This window comes from Gossypium arboreum, chromosome 11 (assembly GCF_025698485.1).
Source record: "Gossypium arboreum isolate Shixiya-1 chromosome 11, ASM2569848v2, whole genome shotgun sequence".
Classification (NCBI taxonomy): Eukaryota; Viridiplantae; Streptophyta; class Magnoliopsida; order Malvales; family Malvaceae; genus Gossypium; species Gossypium arboreum.
In genome coordinates this window covers 59167799-59190446 of record NC_069080.1, presented here as the reverse complement: position 1 = coordinate 59190446, position 22648 = coordinate 59167799, and the positions used below count along the sequence as shown (strand labels likewise).

At 29.8% G+C, this 22648-nt stretch overlaps 1 long non-coding RNA gene and 1 pseudogene across 1 annotated transcript; one reads left to right on the top strand and one right to left on the bottom strand.

Annotated features, from left to right (window-relative positions):
- Positions 1-9225: 9225 nt before the first annotated feature.
- Positions 9226-10827, bottom strand: LOC108480711 (uncharacterized). Its single transcript, XR_008274072.1, has 3 exons — positions 10524-10827; positions 10356-10413; positions 9226-9470 (listed from the first exon to the last, which is right to left on the bottom strand). It is a non-coding gene; the product is annotated as an uncharacterized LOC108480711 (long non-coding RNA).
- An 8866-nt stretch (positions 10828-19693) lies between these two features.
- Positions 19694-21681, top strand: LOC108481286 (rop guanine nucleotide exchange factor 7-like; annotated as a pseudogene).
- Positions 21682-22648: the final 967 nt, after the last annotated feature.

Genomic DNA, 22648 nt, shown 5'->3' with positions numbered 1-22648 from the left:
TCATTCTGTGTTGAACTGATATGAATGAAGTCCCACAACTCTGACGTATACCCCTCAGTGACACTATCTCCTTTCTCTAACTGGGTTTTCTCTGACCATGCACTGACAGAAGCGTTGTCCTCCACTTTATCGAGATATTCGTTCCTCATTACAAAAATTTCTGATCTAAAAATCAAACTATGAATCGACACCTTTAAATGTTGAGTGACATGTAATGATAGCAAAATAAAATAAGTCAGTATCATATATAAAAGTATAATAAACAAGCACTTATAAGGGTAGCTTACTAAAGGCTATCACTATACACCCTAGGGTAAGCACTTAAAGTTCACTATATGCGTTTCAGTTCTAAAGCGAGGGTACTTGAACCAGTAGATTCCTCGGTCCTCACCCATTATAGGCTCATATGGACCAAGTTCGGTTCAAGGGGACACATTTCCCTATGGCCATACGGAGATGAAAATCTCACGAAGACATAGGTACAGATGTATCCCAGAAGCAATCCACTAGCCCATACAGAGGTGAAAACCTCATGAAAGCGTAGCTTCTCACTCCCACTTAAGGGTACGACCACAGCGGTCATGCGAATGCAAAGTGTGTAGCAACAAGATGACAAACATATGCAGCAAACACTTGTAAAAAGATCAATATTTTTAAAATTTCCAAACTTCCGACATTAAGACAGAAAATAATCAATTTCTTGGCACGACTCTCTTATAGTCCCCAGTGGAGTCGCCAAGCTGTCGAAACCCTTTTTAAAGGGGAATATATTTTGAAAATGGGAGTCGCCACCAATCTTTTTTGGTGTGATTGGATCACCTTACAAAACATTTTGGTCTACGAAGTTGTGAGAAAACGGGTTTGGGAGTCGGTTACGTACGAGGAAGGATTAGCACCCTTGCAACGCCCAAAATTGGTACCAAATTGAATAATTTTGTCTTAATGTCAAAAGTTTGAAAGAATTTAGAAATAAGATCTCATTTTAAAAACCGTAATAATTTGAGTTAAAAAAAATCAAGATTCCTTCACTCCAAAAGAGTACAAACATCACATCCAGCATGATTGGACACGATATTTTTAAACTTTCGTAACTGAAATCATCTCGTGATTTACGAAATCTATTTAGAAGGATATTTTAGACATTTAAACAAATGGGAAATCGCAACCCAGCATGTTAGGGCATTACTTCCCGAATTCCTAAATACCAAAAAAACATTGCCTTATTTTTAAAATTCTTTTGGATTAAATGAAATATAAATTTTATGACAACGATGTATTTAACATATTACAAGGTATCGATACCAAATAATACAAACTATATAATACATACTTTAACAATTCATGCAAATTTAATATAGAAAATGATAAATAATGACATAAATTTCATAATATACATTATCATTTCATGCAAATATAATCACGAAAACAATGAACATAACAATATAGATTACATAATACATACATACATAATAATATTTCATGCAAAATCTAGCATAATGAATATAACAATATAAATTACATAATATATAACAATATTTTATGCAAATATAACTTAAAATAACATAAATAATCAATTTTTATGCAAACATGATAAACAACAAATAACATAAAAATAACAAATAGTTGGTGAGATAACATTAGCATACTAAAACAATATTAAATAAACACAAAAAGATACAAAAATAAATAAACAAATCATGAACATATAAATCAAAAAAAGATAAGAAAACAAATACAAATTTTTTAAAAAATAGATGAAGTATTTTAAAAATAAAATATTTAAAACAATGTATAAATGATAAAGGAGAGTTTTAGAGATGATTAATATATATATACACTACATGATATAATAATTTAATATACTTATAAAAATAATATGTTAAATAGGTACAAAATTTTGTAGTCAATTTAAAAATATTAGACATTAAATATTTAATAATGATATATGCATTATTTAATAATAATCTACAAATTTTTAATTATATATATGCTAATAAATAATAAATAATAAAATAATATATAATAAAATGAAGATAATATAGAGAACAATATATAATAATATATAATATATAATAAAATATATATAATATACAATGAAATATAAGTAATACGATAAATAATCACATAAATAAAAAATAAATATAATAATTTTTACATGTATAAATAATATTTATCAAAATAAATAATATATATAAATTTTTAAAATAAATAAATTATATGTAAAATGTATATATATAAAAGGATTAAAATTGAATTTAAATAAAAATCTAGGGTTAATTTTAAATAAATAAAATGAATTTTGAACCTAATTGAAACACTCGTTAAAAGTTAAGGGACTCACTGGGCAATTTGACCCTAATCCCAAAACGACGTCGTCCTGAAATAAGCTTTAAAATAGTAAATAGGACTAAATTGAAATAAAAATAAAAGGTCAGGGCTAAATTAAAACAATATAAAATGATATTGTAAATAATAAAAATGTGGGAGGATCAATTGGGCAATTACCCCTTTAAATAAAAACGCGCAGATCCTACCCGGGTTTCGGGTCAACGCGCAGATCCTAAGCTTTGAAACGATGCCATTTTGGGGCCTATTGTTTTAAACCAAAACGACGTCGTTCTTATGAAGCTATATAAGCCAACTTTGGCCTTAAAATCATTTTAAAACACGGTTTTTAAAAAAACAAAAAAAAATCCTCTGAAAGAGGATTGAGGGCTGGCCCTCGGAGCTCCGTTGAGTCTCCATCCACGGGCTCCCACGAGCCTACACGCCGCCGTCAACTTTGCCACATACGACGGCCTGAAGCTGGAAAGCTTTGTTTTTTTAACGCAAATCCGTCGGTAAGCTTCTCATTTCCTTATTTTAGTGATATTTTCATACATTCATAACGAAAGAAAAAATAAAGTAAAAAAAAGCCACCTCTGTTTCTTCGATAATCTGTTGGTATTTTTTTGTCTATGTGTGTATCAACTGCTTGTATATATCAAAAAAATCGTCCTTTTTACAGATTAGAAAAGAGGCTTTTATAGCCTTATGTAAATTGTTACATTTTGGGAAAGAAATTTTGGATTTCTTTCCATATTTGCTTCCCTTTCTTGCTATAGTTCTTTCCTTTTTGCAGGTACCGGCGAGGATATCACGGCAGTGAGTGTGCTGGCATTGATTCGTGCACCGATTACGGCGCGATACGGAGCTGGAATCACGGTGCCAATGAAAGTCCATTGGAACGGCGCGAGACAAAAGGGGCGTGACGATTGGGGTGTTTGTGGCGCGAAGCTTCTGGAAACCCTAGGGTTTCCTAATTTAGTTTAGGGATTGGGCCTTACTGGGCTTTACTGATTTGGGTCAAGTTCGGGTACATGGGCTAAGGGTTTTAGGTGTAACCGGGTATAGGGTTAATGGGTATTCTGGTTTAGACCAGTTGTGTAACGCCCTGATTCTCGGGATTTTCTGGGTTTCTGTGATTTTTGGTAAATTTTGAAATTTTGATGTTCTAAATATTGGAATTGTGTTTAAATGTGTTAGTGGGCCTTTAGAAGGCCCAAGCCTAAGTTAAACACGGTAAAATATCAAGGTTGGATTTTAAGTGAATAGGAGACTTGGTTAAGTAGGCTTTTAAGAAGAACTTCGTAAATTATGACGCAAATAAGGCCTTGGTAAAGTGGCAAGGTGGTGCCACTAAGTTCCTAAAAAAAATGGCGTCTGGGAAGGAATTAAAGGTCTAGGGTTCAAGTTGCAAGGCAGGCATATTGTTACTTTTTAATTTTAGGCTTGTGTCGGGCATGTGATCACTTAAGTGAATTTCGGCAAGGTCCTTAGGGAGGTTAGGCCGATTGTTTTAGTTGATATTAGGGTTAGGTTCTTTTCTTTTTCTGTCTTGGAGAATTAGGGTTAGCCACCTGAAAGCCTTCACTGCCATTCATCCTTTCTGAGTTCTCACAAAAGCCAAAAACGCAAATTCCTTCTCCTTGGTGCCGATTTCTTCTTCCTCTCTTTTTCCTTCATTTTCTTTCTTCCTTTTTGCTTTTTCTTCTAGCCGAAACCTTCTAATCACCTTACTCACCTCCTCTGTCAATCCCATCCTCCACAAAACCTCCATAGCCGATTGCTATAAAAGCCGAAATCCCAAAAACTCACTTCTTGTGTCGATTTCTCCAAGCCAAAATCCTTCAATTATTTTTGTTCTTTTTGATCAACTTTCATCTTCTCTAAACCCTTAGTATCTGTCGACAACATTACTTCAAAGTTATAACCTCAAATCGTCATCTTCTTCATCACCTAAAAAGCCGAAATACCATAGATTTAGGGACTCATAGCCGGAACTTCAGATCTCCTGGATTCGAGTTCTACTATCGTTTAGAGGATGGACCTACATCAGATCTGCGTAGAAATCAAAGAGGAATAAGTGTGTCTTCTAGAGGTTTGATCGAAGTCTTAGATCTTTGGAACAACTAGACTTAGATCTAGTCATCGGTTTTCGGCAAAAAGGATATCGTAAGGGATCTCAGTAGCAGTCGTCGTGAAACAGGTGTGTATCGAACACCCTTTCATAGTTCAATTCGGCAAAAGCTGAAATGCCGAAATTCTGGCATTTCGTGGGCTTGTGAGTGAGCGAGTGCTCACAAGATATTTAGAAATCATTAAATCCGAAATCGCAAAGTGGTAAGTTAGTCGTGTGTGAAATTTCGTGCACTTCGGTAATTGGGCCTCGATAGGCTAAAACTGGACCCAATGGGTAAGGAAATAATAAAAATATGTATAATATAAATAAAAAAAAGGCAATAAGTATGTTCTATTAGACTGTAGAATTGAAACTGCTTAAACCGGTAAACTGGTCATAAAACTTGAATTAAATGGGCTTAAATTGCTAATGGACACTGTAGGGCCCATTAGGGGTTTTAGGGCCCAATGGCTAAAATTGTGAAATTGAGATAAATAAATTACTGCGATGAAAAATGGGCTAGTAAGGACCGTAACATTCATGAGAACCCTTAAAACTGAAAAAATTACTGAAATACCTTTATAGGTGGAAAGTTTACAATTTTACCCCTAGGAGCAAAATTACTGATATACCCGTAGGGTTAAGGTTGACCTGAATGCATGTTTGACTGTTACTATTTACTGCATGCCATGTTATTATTATCTGATGCATGGGACTGGGTTATTGATGGAAAAAGTACTGAAAGTGGCTTAACCACTCTCGGAGGCTTTGCCTCAACTTATCGATATTTAGCGACTATCTTAATTTGTGGAGTGTAGGGTGGGTGGGTTGAGCTATTCCCACATGGAGTGGAGGGCTGGTACGGGTGGAGTGTAGCGGTTGGTTATAGGCTGGGTTGGGCTTGCATACACGAATATGTCTGTTCTGTTCTGGAATGGGCCTACGGGCCATACTGTTATCTAAAAAAGGGCTAGGGCCCAGTTTATCGTATTCTGAAAAGGGCTTCGACCCAGTACCTGCGGTTATCTGAGTAGGGCTTAGGCCCAATGGGCTTGAGCTGACTTGGGCTTTGAATGGGTTTTCCATATACACTGAGTTTTCAAAACTCACCCCATTTCTCTTCCATCCTTGCAGATGAGCCCTAGTTGGTGGACTTGGAGCTGGACGAGATTCAGAGTGGCCACGAAGATTAAATCTCTGGTTTTAAATAAGTTTCAAGTAGCTTCCTTTTAAATTTCGCATTTATTTTTTATTATTTCTATTTTAGTTAAAGTTGTAATAAGGCCGTTCTATTATTTTTATTTTGGGTTTTTAAATTACTTAAATCATTTTCGACTTGAGATTCACATCACTTAAATTGATTCCTTGAAATTGGTGAACTCTGGGTTTATCAAAAATTACTTGTTTCAAACCGACACGACAACCAAACGTCTTCGAAACGAAACTTTTCAAAGTACAACAAAAGTCACGTTTTTCTAAACCCTTGACAATTGATAATGGATAGGACTCACACTAGTGAATCGAAACATTTCTCTTAAAACTTCATTAATGGTTTTTGCAAAGCTCACCCAAACTTTAGTAAACTAGGTAACTTGGTTAGTGGTAGGTAATGTGACACACCGGATTCGGCCGTAACGTCTAGGCCAGGTTTGTGGTGTTACAAGTTGGGCTACAAGTGTAACCGAGTTTGGGCTATCAGGCCTTTAGGCCTATTTATTGTAAATTGGACATTAACAGGGACATTTTATTTTCAGTTTATAAATTTTGTTTATTTCATTTCATGGGCCCGGGCAAATTTGGGCTATTACAGGGTTATTTATTAAATTTTATTTAATATTAAAAAGATAAAAGCATCCTCATAATTATATTTAGACTTAATATTTATTTGGTCCCTAAAGTATGCATTTTTCTTACTTTGGACTTTAAATTTTTATTTTTTGCCCATTTTAACATCTAAAAGTTAGTTAGTGCTCCTAAATCAAGACCAAACATTATCAATATTCTCATATCAGGATCTAACATTAGCAGTATTCTAAGGGTATGTTTAGTATTGCTTCAAAGTACTTTTGGGTCAAAAGCATTCCTAAACAAGCTGCTTTTTTAAAAAATTGGCCCAAAAACACTTTTTTCAAAAGCTAAAACTTTTAACTTATTTTCAAAAGTATCTTTTGAGAAGCATTCTTAAACTAAGCCTAGATTAAGTCCTTCTACCATTAAAAAAAACCAGCTGAGTCATCTAGCTAATTTAATTTTGTCACATGCCATATAAAGATGTCATCTAAAAATTTTAAAATTAAAATATTAAAATTTATAAAAAATACTAAAATTTATTTAAAATTTTAAAATTGGTAAAATTATTAAAATGTCTAAATATTATAATTTTTAATATATATATATAGAAATTTACTAAATTATTTGTAAAATTTTGTAAAATATAAAAATATTTTAAATCCAAAAAACTCAGCTCTATTTGATTTCTGAAAATATTTGCAAATAATTTAGTATTCAATTTTCGTTTTCAGAAAAATAGTTTCATTTTCTATTTTAAGAAAAATTAAAACTACTTTTGCTAAATAAAATAAAATTTTGCTGTCAATAATGAAAAATAAAAACATGTTTGATAACTATTTTCTCTAACAAAATAAAATAAAAATTAAAATTTATATGGATTCAAACCAAGATACCAAATTTAATATTTGAAAGTTTATTGAAAAAAAGAAAAGAAAGGTAAACTACCTAGTTGATCATCCAAATAAAAATACTTACAATTTAATGATTGCCATTACAATAATTAAACATTTCAATCACTCAATAGTTTTCTCGCTAATGACATTTGATGTGGCATTACGTAAGCAATTTTACTCTAAATAGTCAACAAAAAAAAAGTAATTTTAGTTTAGAAAAATCCCAAAGGACCAAATAGAATTTGGGTGGCCAACCACCGCAAGGTAGAGCAGTCGAGAAAGAGCAAGAAGAGCAAGGTGGCTATAAAAAAAGTAGCGCGAGGATTGGAGTTATCGTTAATTCTTTTTTTGGACTCATTTTCACCGTCCTTTTGTTTGACCACTAATTACTTTCTCTTCTTTAGTAACCATCTAATTAAATTTGTGTTGCACATCTAAAGGCCTGTTTAGTAGTGCTTAAAAAAAAAAATACTTTTGGCTCCAAAAACACTTTTGGAAGAAAAGCTGTGTGAAACAAGTTGCTTTTAGCTGAAATTTTTGACTTTTCAAAAGTACTTGCCATTACAATAATTAAACATTTCAATCACTCAATAGTTTTCTCGCTAATGACATTTGATGTGGCATTACGGAAGCAACTTTACTCTAAATAGTCAACAAAAAAAAGTAATTTTAGTTTAGAAAAATCCCAAAAGACCAAATAGAATCTGGGTGGCCAACCACCGCAAGGTAGAGCAGTCGAGAAAGAGCAAGAAGAGCAAGGTGGCCATAAAAAAGTAGCGCGAGGATTAGAGTTATCATGTTTAGCTTTTTCTCTCCTAAAAGAACTTTTACTACTTAATTATTTTTCATCCCTCTAATAACATAATACTTTCCCTCTTTTTTTTTCTTAGTGCTTAATTACAAATGTGTTAAAACTATTAATTAAAAATAAAAATATTTTTAAAATACTAATTACAAATATTTAATGGTTATATTTAAATATTTAAAATACAGTTTATATATTCTAATTAAATTTTATAAATAATTAATATTTATAGCTTTAAAATATTTAAAATTTATATTTCATATATTAAAATATTAAAAACAAGTTATAATAAATTTTTATATTCTTACTAAAATATAATAATATTAACTAATTTAAATATTACTTAAATACATATTTCTTACTTGATAATAAAATGTCTAAAATAGACATTTTATTTCTTAAAAGCACTTTTGACAACAATGTTAAACACTTAAATTTTAAACCAAACTTTTCAATAGCACTTCTCAAAAGTACTTTTCCAAAGCACTTTTCCAAAATATTTCTGAAAAGCATTGCTAAATTAACCTAAATCTCCTTGGATACCTTCATTGACAGTTTTGGCTCGCCCATCATTATAGTAAATAATTTGACAATAACTTGTCTTGACTCTCACTCTTCTTTGACTCATTTTTCAAGTCAGTTTCTTTATAACACCCCAAATCCGGCTGAGAAGATTCAACCCGAATCTGGCATGCCACATTAGCCACTAAAGTGACTCTCCATTAACTCCAACCAAACCTCCAACATACCACTTACGAATAACAATAAAATGTTATGTGAAAACATAACAGCGAAAATTATACACAGAGAAGTAAACATGCAAACTTTCAAAATAATCCAAGAAAGGATCGCACCTAAGTTCATATGACTAAACACCACTTAAGCTCGTCTATCTTATTAACACAAGAGTTCGCACAAAATCACGAGTTCGCAAGATACCTAAGTTCACCACCTTCAGAATAGATCCATAAATAAACCTACTTCACGTCAAATGTTTATCGCAAAAGATATCATGCATGCATAGGTTTTCATACTTCGTGGTTTCACTAATAAACAAGTTTTGCAACAGAGGGAGAACATACATGTTGTAAGAGTTATCATACTTTAGTAGGGTTCACATAAAAATATAGGTCCGCACACATGTAAGGGTTCGCAAAGTCAGGGGTACGCATGTAAAATAAGCTATCACTACAATGGTACGCAAGTAATTTATGCAAACATACATGGGTCGCAAGTTATGATACTCAGCCATATAATTGTCTGGCAAATATTAAAGCAAAACAACACAGTACTCATGCATGAATAACATCGATTTATTAACAACATAAACACATGCTCCAAGTCATGGTTCACAAAATAATAAAAATTAAACTTAAAAGTAGGTCACAACTTTAAACTTGAACTTAAGTAATTGTTCAATAATTACGTCAACAGTATAAATAACATTCTAAACCCATCGCCTATCTCCCAGGTTCGTCAATATCCAATCAAGTGCCTTGCCAGATCGTCGACCTTGCTAATGCTATCCGCAACCTACTTACTTGAGAAGTAAGAGAGGAGTGGGTGAGATCAATTCGAACTCAGTGAATAATTAGAAACCAATAAATTATGCTTCAAAAACATAGTTTGAAAATAGTAGAATACATAGTTTTGAAATCGTTTTGCGTTGGATTGCGAGACCAATTTTATTCAAAACATTTAAAAACCCAAGTTTGGGTTTGCCTTAGTTCGCGAAACCAGCTCGTACTTATCAGAAATCACAAACAGAGTCGACCTTAGGCACACAACTAGTTCATCTCACAAAAAAACACAAACAGGGTTTGCCTTAGGTTGTAAGCCCGATTCGATTAAATAGAAGACACGAACAGAGTCTGCCTTAGGTCGCAAGACTAGTTCGGTCAAACAAAAGTCTCATTGGGTATAATACATCTAACCTAACTCGCAAAGGAGCATACAGAGTGAGACATACAGAAAGCTAATAGAGGTAGGCTCGTTAAGAAGCAAAACAAAGAGCTCATATATGGAGCTTGGCTAATTCACAACTTCTTATCACAGAAAGCTCGAACGTAGGCGAACTTAAAACATTTGCTTAAAAAGCTCGCACGTTAAGTGTTTTTAAAACACAGTCTAAAAATCTTTTCTTTCATAATATTCTTAAAACCATATGCTTGCTTAGGAGCTCACTCAAAACTATTATTTAAGATCATCTTTTCAGAATTATAGTTTGAAAATCGAGTCTAGTAGCTTAAAACAGAGCTTCTCAGAAAACTTACCTTTGAAACTTAATTTTGAAGACATAGTTCTTAGAAACATATTAGATTAAATTGAAAATCATGGCAATTAACATACTCCTGATAATTCCAGACCATTCACACTTTTGGAAAAAAAAAAAGAACATACTCACGTCGAATCCTCGACCACTCACCGAAAGCAGAGAAACTTAAACAAGTTTAGCTTTTCCATTGTCCTTACTGGTAGAGGGTCTGGCTAGTTCACCATAAACACACAAATTAGTAAAAAGAACATATGAATTTCACACATGTAAGCAAACCTAGATTTTCGAATAATCAACCCTAACAAAACTGAGACTTACCCAGATTGCTACGAATAGGATTTTTAGAACAAAGACTTTGACGGCAGAATAGTTAGTGAAGAATTTCATAGGACTAAGGGTCTTATTTATACCCTATCTGAATTAAGAAAAACGTTCCTTGCACATAAAGTATTCCTAAATACACTGGATCTCTTTTTCCCAATTTGAGTTTGATTGTATCTTTGACCGGCAAACCCAATTCACAATTCAACTGGCAAACCCCAATATGCCAAACAAACTAGCGAACCCCAGCTCGCCAAACATACTGGCGTACACTCTTGCCTCGCAAAGAAACTGGCGAATCTCTTACCACATCATTTGGCATACACTGCTGCTGGCGAATCTTAACTTTGTACGACCAAAAATTTCGGCCCTGATCTCGAGATGTGACATTCTTGGGTTTCTAGGTATGAAGTTTGGATCTTCCTTGGCTTGTCTCACCTTCTTCTTCCTCTTTTTCAGCTTCTGTTTGTTCTTCCCTTTCTTCCTCCACTTTTCCATTGACATTTTCCACTTCAACTTCTACTTGTTTGTTCAGCTCTTCAATGGTAACTTCATACTCAAGAAAAAATGGGACTTCAGTCTAAGTTTGATAACTAATGTGAATATATGTGGTACGAGTAATAACAACGCAAATAATAGAGGAAGCACACGTACCAGAACACAAGCAAAAATTATTCGTGTATCACAACACTAGTTGTTTCTTAAAGTAGAACAAACGAATGCTTACAATTAAATAAGAATAGTAATAATGGCCATTGGTATTTTTCCTTTTATTTATGTTTTATATAGAATGTGGGTCCACTTCCTCTCAAAAAGTTAAGAGTAACTCCTTTTTAAGTGATTGTCATCTAATTACTTTTGGCAATTTATTTATTTACTCTTTTATTCTTATCTTTTATTCTTATCCAATAGGAAGCAGCTGACTAAGATCGTATTCAAGTTGTTTGATTCGAAAAAAAATTTGAATTTGGCCTAAAGAAGAAACAAATAAATTTAAAAACAAAGAAAATGAAAAAATTAAAAGAAGAAATTCAATAATAAAAAATAAATAAATATTCAAAACATAGATAAATAAAGAAGACAAAAATTAAAGGTAGAAGATGGATCAAATAAACCGATGAATATGGATAGAAGATAGTTGCCCAATTGAACTTCTTAAGATATAACGCCAAAAAAATTTAATTAATGGCTCTAATCAAACCTCTAAGAAATAATCCTTGGAAAATTAAAAATCGAGAAGAAAAATCGTTTCTAAAACTTACAAGAAAGTAGTCTTGCACGAAAGAATTAACTCCAAGAGTTGAAAATTTTATTAATGAATCAATCAATCAATACATTTAATGAACAATGAAGAGACTTTTATATAGGCTAGTGGAAACATGAAAATATATATACTTTTTCAGCATTTTTTGAATATGAATTCATGCAAATTTTAAGTAATTTTTGTTGAATTTTATGATTTTATTATAAAATAATTAAATTGAGCTTAAATTATACTTCATTTTGATTTTTAGTTATTTTTATACTAAATTTACATAAATTAATTAATTTTTGACAGTTTTACAGAAATGATGAAAAATTAACTCGAAAGTCACATTAAATAAATTAAGTACCAATGTAACTTGGGAGCTCAAGATATTGAATTAACAGTCATGAAGGACCCAAATTTAAGCAACTGGATAGCAAACAACAGAGGAAGTGTACATATCAAATCATTGTGTAACGACAGTTCAATATACTAATCAAGAACAATATCACAAAGAAATATTGTTCGCATATCACAGAACTAACCTTCGCTTAAAGTAGAACAAACTATTTTCTTTCGTATCAACCAAAAGAACATAGAAAAAAAAAACTATATTCCTAGGGCCACTTCCTCTCAAAAAAGTTGAGAGAAATTCCTTTTAATTGGTTTTTATGCAACTGCTTTGGGTAGTTTATTTTTTTATTTTTTTATTTTTATCCGGATATGATCTAGTGTGTGAAAGTCCATTATGGACATTTACACCAACAATTATTTCTTATGTGGACATGATGTCACGTCGTTAATGAGTTAATAGTTGAGTAATTAAAATGTTTAATTATTATAATGATAATGACTAAACTATAAGTGTTTTTATTTGAATGATCAAAATAAAAACATTCTAGCAATTGAGTGACAAGCTAGATAATTTATATTAAAAATTTATTTTTACATTTATATGAGTTTAAACTAAGACTAATTCATATAAAGTTAAAATTATTATCTTCGTCATATTCATTTTTACAAAAAATATGTTTTCATTAATGTTTTTCATTTTCTAAAAATAATAAAAATCACCTATATTTCTTAAAACCAACGGAGTTTTCTTTTTCTTTTTCTTTTTCTTTTTTCTTCTTCTTTTGCTAATTGTCAACCCCTGAAGTTGTTCCCTTCTTTCAACTCTGGTCTTGATTCTAAGCATTTCTGCATCGTCTCCTTGTATTGCCTTCGTTGTCTTTCGCAAAACCCAAAGAAGGCTGTTTTTCGAACTGCTAGTGAACTCATCGCCAAAGAAAGTTCTTTTAGATCAATAATATAATAAAAAATTGTATTCACAATTGTGACAATTAATTAATACAATTGAATCAGGCACTAAAATGATTTTCATTTCATTTTAACTGCTCTCTATATGTATCTCATAGATCGAATCATTCAAGATCAATTTTCACGTTCTAAGATAGCTAGAATTAATTTGAAACTTCAAGAAACAATCAAATGTTATAAGCATATTAAATAAAGATCCTATTTGATTTTGTGTGTCTCATACAACTTTAAAGCCAACCTCAATTCTTTAATTACCTATATCAATATAATTAGGAGTGAATATTTTATCGAATTAAGTGAAAAATTTCGAGTTAATCGAGACGATGAGTCCTATTTTATTAACCTAATTTAATTTGATTTTTTTAATTGAATCAAGTAAAATGAACTTTAAGTCGAGTCAAATCGAATCGAATCGAGTGAAATTGTTTGAGTTAAATTAAAAATTAAACATGTCAATTTGAAATATTGTTGCAAAGATAACTAATTTCATATTAGAGTACATAAATTTGAAACCATATATATTTGGAAAAAATTCAAAACAAAATAAGAAGAAAAAAAATATATTTTAATTTAATAAACTTAAATCATTAATTAACTTATTTAGTCTAAAAATTATTTATTTTAAAAAAATTAAATTTTTAACTTTCTTTATATATTCTTTAGAATTTTTTAAAAATATAAATTTTGGAATTTTTATAAAGATTTTAAATTCTTTTTGTAATTTTTGTTGAGAGTGATCAATTTGCTCATTCTTAAAATTGACAAGGATCAAAGAAGTAATTATATCAATTTGTTATTGAATTATTTGAATTGTTCAAGTTATTCGAATTGTAAAATTCTAAGTCAACTCGAAACTCAAAACTTGAATTATTTATTCAAGTTAACTCGAAAAAATCGAATAACTTAATTTGATTGACTCAAAATTTAAAAAAAAAAAACTTTTTCATATAAATCAAATTTTACTTACAGTACATATGATATAAAATACATGCTATGAAGGTGATTTTACTCTAAACTTGAGCTCTCGTTAAAATATTAATTTTAAAGCTTAAAGCTTAGAACTAAAAACATTTCCATCCAACACAAAGGCATAAAGGCAATGAGGTGCTTAACATATTTTTAACTTTTGTACGCATTAATCAGTATTAAGAAAAAAGAGAGTGGAAAAAGTACATATGATTGAACTCCAAGTTTATCAAGTAGAATAGATTTTATGCAAATCTAACCATCTTTCTTGATTTGCGAGACATGTAGTTTGTTGAGATTTAAGTTGGGTCATCCCTTAAAATGAATTAAGATTATAATTAAAAAAAGAAAAAAGAAAAAAAGAGTGTGATTCGATAACTTAACTTAAATACGTGTCCCAACTCCCAACTCAAGCGCCAACATTGGAGATGGGAAAGTCCAACCGTCCTTTGCCTTCCTTCCTTAGAAGGGAAATGAAACAATTCCATTTCCCAAGGCTATCATATCCATACAACGTCACGACATTGGTAACCGCTATTACTTTCCTCTTTTCATGTTTATTAACTATTTTAATTAAATTAGTTTTTATCCAAAATCCTGCAGATTTTTATTTACAACTCCCATTATTTTATTTACTTAACAATATTTTATAATTATGAGTGGATTCATTTTCCTGTTTTTGAGACTTCTCTATATTGCCTTTGTTCCCATATTTATCTTTACAAGAAATTTTATCTCCTCACGACTTAATTAAAAATTATAAAATATTATTTTATAATTAAAATAAATTATATTATTTTATAATATTTTAATTTTTAATTTTAATTTTAATAAAAATAAAATTATACATATAATGAATTTTGAACCCACTTTATTGTATTAGTAATACTTTAAATTTACTACTCAACTAAAATTTTATTTTATTATATTATATTTTATACATTTTTATTTTAATAAGCAGAATCTATTATCTCTCTCGGTTGTAGATCTATACTATTATTTAAGTCTCGACTAAATTGGTGTCACGAGTCAATCGGGCACCAATTCGATTCTAAGATTACAAAAATATATTTCTATGATTAAAACAAGTTATATTATTTGAGGGTACTTTACTATTTTTATTTTAACAAAAGTTAATAAAAATAAATAAAAATATGCATATGGTGATCTTTTGAACCCATAATCGAGCCCTATCTCACTTTTTAAATTTCCAAAATGTATTTATTTTAACAAAACAATAAATATTAATTTAAGGATATTTTTTTGTCTTTTTATATAAAATTTAGAGAAAAAAAAATCATGCATGGGATTTGAACCAAAAACACAAAGCACACACTTCTCCAACTTTGTCAATTCAACTAAAGTAACATTTGATTTTTTTTATTTGAATTTTTTATTTAAGCTTCTAACTAAGTTGGTGTCACCATCAATCGTCTGGGTTAGAGAAATTACAAACATGTCTTTCCGTAATTAAAATAAGTTATATTATTCGAGGGTACTTTAGTCTTTTTATTCTAAAAAACCAATAAAATATTCATATGGTAGGATTTAAATCCAAACCAATTGCATTAGTAAAACCTTTAATTTACCACTCATCTAAAGCTTTATTTTGATATTTTTACACATTTTAATTTTATTACATACGTTTTATTACTTTCATCATTCATATATATATTAATAATATATTTGATTGAGTTGGTGTCACAAGTTAACTCGACATTTACTCAAGATTGATGACAACATAAAGATAAACAATTTAATCTTTTTTTTAATTTTAATATCGTATATATCTCTTGTGTTATTATTAATTAGTTTTAAGTTATACGCTTCATTATTTATTATATGTTATTTTCAAATACAATTTTGTGTAAATACGCGGTTTCCACAAGCATACGCATGTGATAGAGTTTCTAGTTATTATTTAAATGTGTAACTAAGTTAGTGTCACGAGTTAACTTGATACCACCTTGGTCATTGAAATTACTAAAATGACCTTAAATATTTTAAATACATTATATTATTATGAGGGTACTTTTATCTTTTTCTGTTAAGCTTGATAATCACCAAGAGTGGGGTGAATTGGTATTTTAAAAACTTTAAAAAAATATGGCAAACAAAAGAGACACAAAATTTTATACTGGTTCAACCCTAATTTCCTACTTCCACTACCTTAGCTTACCACAACTAAGGATTTTCCAAATTCACTATATTTGAACATTTTTGTAACATCCCATACTTGACCCGCCCATCAAGTATAGTCTCTACGGAATATCACATTCGTTGCCGAAGCAACTAAAATTTAAATTATTGTTTAAATCATCTGTTTATACATATTAATAAGTTCATTACATCATTAACACATGTGATGTAATCAATTCTAGAGTTAAATCAAGCTTAAGAAAGCTCTTTTGGTAACTCGAGATTGAATAAGGATCAAAATGTAAAATATTCAAAACTACCGGATTGGCGTCGTGACGTCGAGGTACCACGTCGCAACCTCGAACAACAGCAAGTATCGTCTCAATTCAAATGTTTATCATAGTACTGTCAATTTTCACGTCAAAAAGTTATCAAGTTAGTTAAAAGAAAATTCAATATTAAAAATTTATTTTTTTAAATTTAAATATCAAGTTGACTTCTGACATCAATGCAATTAGAGGTGAGCATTTGATCGAGTCGAATCGAGTCAAAAAAATTTAAGTTAGTTGAGTTGACGAACCCTATTTTAGTAACCAAACTCAATTTGATTTTTTTTCGAATCAAGTCAAAAAAATTTCGAGTTAAGTCGAGTTAACGAATTCTATTATTTATACTCAATGTTGCGTTTATATGGACCAATTATTTAACTAGTAGACGAAGTACAATATTATTTAACTACATAAACAATATAATGGTTTTGTCTTTTAACTTGATGGGTAAACATTAATCAAAATTACGTAGTTTTTTTCTTTTAACTTAATGATTTTGACTTTTAACTTTAGAAAAGATAAAACTTATCAAAATGATATATTTTTGCCTTTTCTTATTCAGAATATTGGATAATTTAAATTGTGTAATTGATACTCGAGTTAAACCGAAAAATTTTATTTTTATTCGAGTTGATCTGGATAACTCGAATAACTTGATCTATAGAATAAAAATTTAATTTTCTTATTGAATTTTGCTCACCCTAAATGCAATTAGTGACATTATCTATATACACAAATTTGGTGAGAGAAAATATTTTATGTTAAAATTAATTATTTTTAAATTTACCTAATAATTATAAATGAGGTTGTGGTAAAGAATTTATTTTAGTTTTTTTATTCTAAAATTATATAAAAGTATGAAAAGATAAAAGACCATCAAAATAAAGTAGTAGTCATTTAATAAAAGGGTATATGAATCATTTCTTAATCGAGTTGATACCGATTAATCCATAACACTTTAAAAAAACAAATGCATTCATGTTTGTGGTTTATAATGATATGATGTTAAAATATTTAAATAATTTTCATAGTAACTAAATTTAGATTAAATATTTTATTGTTTTAATTTTAATTTAATATATAAATATAGCCTATAAATAAAGTATTTAGAAGGGTTAGGTCACATGTTGATTCACTGATTCGAGTTTGACCGGATAGAAAATAATGTCTAAATTATATAATTATTAAAAGGAATTAATCTTTAATATTCAATACCTTTTATAAAATCACAAAATTAATCATTATGTTATTTTAACTTGTTGAAAATTTTTATTACATTTATAAATAATATTTTTATTTTAATAAAAGACTTCTGTCAACCTAAAAATAAATAACAACTCTAATTCTATTAAAAGAATTTTATCAAATGAATTTATATAATAATTTTAAAATTTAAACTTTACATGAAATTACTTTATGTTTAAATTATTGTGTTTCCATTACCCAAATTGTTTTTATAAAAAAACCAAAAATTTTAATTATATTACTTTAGTTTTAAATAATAAAATTTATTTCTATAATAAGTAACTCTATATCTCATATAATTATTTAATCAATTTTATTAGTTATTATTTTAAATAATGTTATTTTGCATGAATTATCACAAGAAAATCTATACTCTACATTAAATACGATACAATACTTTAATTATGATTTTAAATTTTATTATATTTGATTGTTCCATAAGTTAATATATTTTAATTATGTTCAAATATTTAAAATTTAAAATAATAATATTTAAAATACATTATTAAACATCTAATTAAAAATTAAATATATAAAATCATGTACGATGCATATAATATTAAAACTAATATAAAAACAACTTTGCACGGTGAAAGATTAAAATAATTTTAAGAGAAAACATAACTTCCTAAAAAAGAGGAGAAAGATTAAAATAATTTTAAATGTCATTGAGTTTTGATATTGTTAGTAAAGACGAAAGTTTTGGGCTTTTGAGCATTTAGGTTCAACTTTTATTATATGCACTTTAATGTATGAGTTTCTGTCTCATCGTATGTGTAAGTTATATATGAGTTTTATTTGAATTCTTTGTGGTTCTTTATGTTTATATTAGTTTTATTTTATATTAAAATTATTTTGGTATATATTTATATTTGTGCTATATTGTATTTGGGAAAATTCACTATATATGTTGCTTAAAAAATATTTTACATTTTAAGTTGATTTTTGCGATATTTAGGAAATAGAGTTATATATACTGTTTCAAGCTATTTATTTATTTTTAAAATGCATTGAATTGTGAAATTGGGTGGTCTGTTGTTTTTGTCAATAAAGCAATAGATAGTTGTTAAGGGTATGAATGTGGGTGGTTATGTTAAAGTAACAAAACTTTTTGTTTTGTTAGAAAAATTAATAAGGTATAATGCTGAATTTATCCTTCAATATTTATATCTTTTGTAATTTAGTTTTATTATATTTTTAGTTAAATTAGTCTTGAAATTTAAAAGGAAATTGAATTTGACCATCAATTTTTCAAAAAGTTTTGAATTGTTGTGTTTTCTTAATGGAAATACTAACTAAAACGCTAAGTTTTTAAATATAGCAACTTGCATGGCAATCTACATATACCTCATGCTATTTTTAAAATTTTTATGAACGTTTTATAATTTTAATTTTTTTTTTATTTTTTAAAATTATTTATTGACATGACATATAAGACAAATAATATTATGTTATAGTGAAAGTACATGTGGACTACCATACGGGGCAGAGACACCAACATCGTTAAAAAATAATGTTTTAGTCAGTATTTCTATTAAAAAAGCGATTTGAATCTTTTTTGAAAGATTAATAGTTAAATTTAGCTCAAAAAAATAATAGGGGTAAATTGACAAAATATGTAAAAGTTGAGGGCTCAAATTGGCATTATGCCTTAAGTGGAATATTTTCAAGTATTTGGACAAGATTTGAATTTTAGAATTGTCATTGTTGAGAGGGCTTTACCTGAACATCACCCTCGACTTAATAAGATTAAACTTAGACAGTAAAACAAATAAACACATTTATGGTTATACCAAATATATATATATATATCAAGTTATTTTTCTGTTCTATCATTAAGGGTTCGTTTGTTTAGCAGGTACCGTGTTTGTTTGACTAAAAATATTTTACATTTGGAAAATGATTTCCAAAACACGGGTAAAATGGCTTTGGGTTTAGGGAAAATGTCTTACGGGTATTTTTCTATAAGACATTTTCTAACTCTCACTTGCTTGTTTCTTACCTTTTTCCTGCCATTCTACATCTTCCATCTCCTTCTTCATCCAGGTAACTTTCCTCTTTCTACTTCTTCCTTTCATTCATCTTTTATAATCTCTTCCATTTTTCCTTAGCTGTGTCTGTCGTATATCTTTTATAATCTCTTCATCAAGTTCTGATTTTTTAACATCTGAAACAACCGAGCATGAGGAGGAACACAGTCACAATAGTTCCGAGTAAGCGTCTGCTTCACCACCTTCATTAGGTTGGCTTGTAAAGGAAAATGCTAGGACAAAAGACTACACCAGTACTAATTGTAGTGAAGGTGGAAAGAAAACCCCATTGGATAATAGGAAATTAAAGAAACAAGGCTCCACAATTTTAGGTATTATTATTGATTATCATATGAATTTGTCTCTCAATTGAATTCTTTTTTTATTGGTTAATAATGGGGGTTTCAGAGATTGAGCTAATGAAGGAAAGATTTGCAAAATTGTTGCTTGGAGAAGATATGCCTGGGTGTGGAAATGGCTTTTGCACAGCCTTGGCTATTTCAAATGCCATCATCAATCTTTGTGGTATGTTGTTTCTTCTATTCTGTTTACCTATGTGGGCATTTGTTTCTAATTTTATGTTGGTCAATTATTATTGGTTCTCTAGTTTAATGGTTATTTCCCTTTCACTTCCATTTGAAGCTACCTTATTTGGGCAAATATGGAGGTTAGAATTAGTTCCCTCTGAGAAGAAAGCAATGTGGCGTCGAGAGATGGAATGGCTTCTTTCTATTAGTGATCACATTGTTGAGTTAATACCTTCGTGGCTGACATTCCCGGATAGAAGCAAGCTCGAGGTAAAACTATCAATACTTTTCCCCATAAACTTCTCTCATGTTTTGAAAATGTGACATTAGGACAATTTTTGAGTTCTAGGGAACAAGTTATATCCAATGAAAGATTTTTAGTTTAGAATGCCATGTCTAGTTTTTGGCAATTCAAATCAAATGCTATTGGTAATGAGAGCCTCCCTAAGCTATTTGTATAGTTATATAATCATGAAAAAGCCTTCTTGATTGCATTGATTTGTCATCTAGCATCAAGCTATTGAGATTGCCAACTGAGTGGAGGCTTCAATATATTTATGGCGGAAAAAATCAAACTCCAAACCTATTAGCACAAATCTGTCCAGTTTTAAGTCATCATGGGATTTGGTGAAGGACCTAATGATCGATTTGACGAAAAAGAAATACTTGCAGATCGAGCAGAGAGCCTCCTACTTTGCTTGAAGCAGCTATTCCCCAGTCTTCCCCAGACCACTTTAGATATGAGCAAAATTCAGTATAATAAGGTTTGTGTCAATTGTTTGAATTCAAGACTTGTTCTTATGAATGCTTTTAATTACAAAAATCATGCTAATAAATGAACATTATGGTGTTAATTAGGATGTTGGAAAATCCATATTGAAGAGCTATTCGAGAGTTTTAGAAAGTCTTGCAGTCAACATTATCGCACGTATTGATGATATGCTCTATGTGGATGACTTGACCAATCATTCAGATCAATTCTCTTCACTATCCAGGATCGGACTTATTGGTCAGAAGAGGCATTCGGTTCCTTACTCTGTGCCCTTCCTCAGCACTCCTTATAGAACAGCTTTTTCAACCCCGAACTTTTCACCAGCACAGCTAGCTACCCCTGCAAAGGGTGATCGATCACCATTTCTTTCAAGCAGCAAAGTTCCTCAGCGTGGGATGGGCGTGACAAAGGTCTTGACAGATTATCTTAATATCGATTTAAGGCCGAAGAAGTCCAGTAATCCAAATGAAGGAATAGAATCAGGTTCAACCATAACTCAAGAAGCATCAGTATTTTTTGAATGTCTAAAAGCGGCGGTGAGCTTATCAAAACTGGAGCCAGTTCCTGAGAAAGAGCCCTAATGTTGCACATCATGAATCAATTTTATATCTTTTCTTTAAGTTTTAAATTTGGTAGGAATTAGAAGATGCTTGAGAATGACATTCACCATGTTATTGTAAATGATAAATAAGTTAAGTGATTCATGCTTTGTCATGGCATCATTTATGGTCTCAAATTTGATTATAGCTAAATATTTTGATGATCAAACATAGAATAGAAATTGCCAAACTACCTATTACTTATCTACATATACAATATCATAACTTAGGTGGCCTGATGACACCAGTAATAAAGATGGGAGTAGTTGCTTATAAGTTGATTACACGTAGCCACAACAAAAAGTTGCATGATTGGAACACGTACTCTGTTGGATGAATGTTAAACAAATTGTAAATAATTGATTGATAGTGTATTCTTGTATGATCCAAACATATTCATATCAAATGAGTGTGTTACATCGTATTTGTGTCTTCAAGTGAAACAAACAAAATAGTCTTATTATATACATCTAATAAATCATTGCAATATATGTAAAAACAATTTAAAATATAAATTTTTAATATATATATATATATATATATGATAGACTCAATTAAACAATGAAAAGATAATAAATTCTTAAATATATATTTGTTTAATTTAAAACACTTTTATGAAATATTTTCAGGAAATCTGCCAAACAACAAAAAATATTTTACACACATTCATCCAAACACCAGAAAAGTAAATCATTTCCAAAAAAGTAAATCATTTTCTAGAAATTGTTTTCCGGAAAATATTTTACTGGCAAACAAACGGAGCCTAACTATTTATTGTAATTTCAAGAATTTGTTTGGAGTAGTGGATTTAAACTTTGTCACTTTCCTCTTCTAATATTGTAGTGATTAAAAAATCAATCTATTGCTGTTAGAATTGATTAACCCGAATCCTAGTTAAAATAAAACACAGTGATAAAATAAAATAAAAGTAAAATCCATATAAAACTAC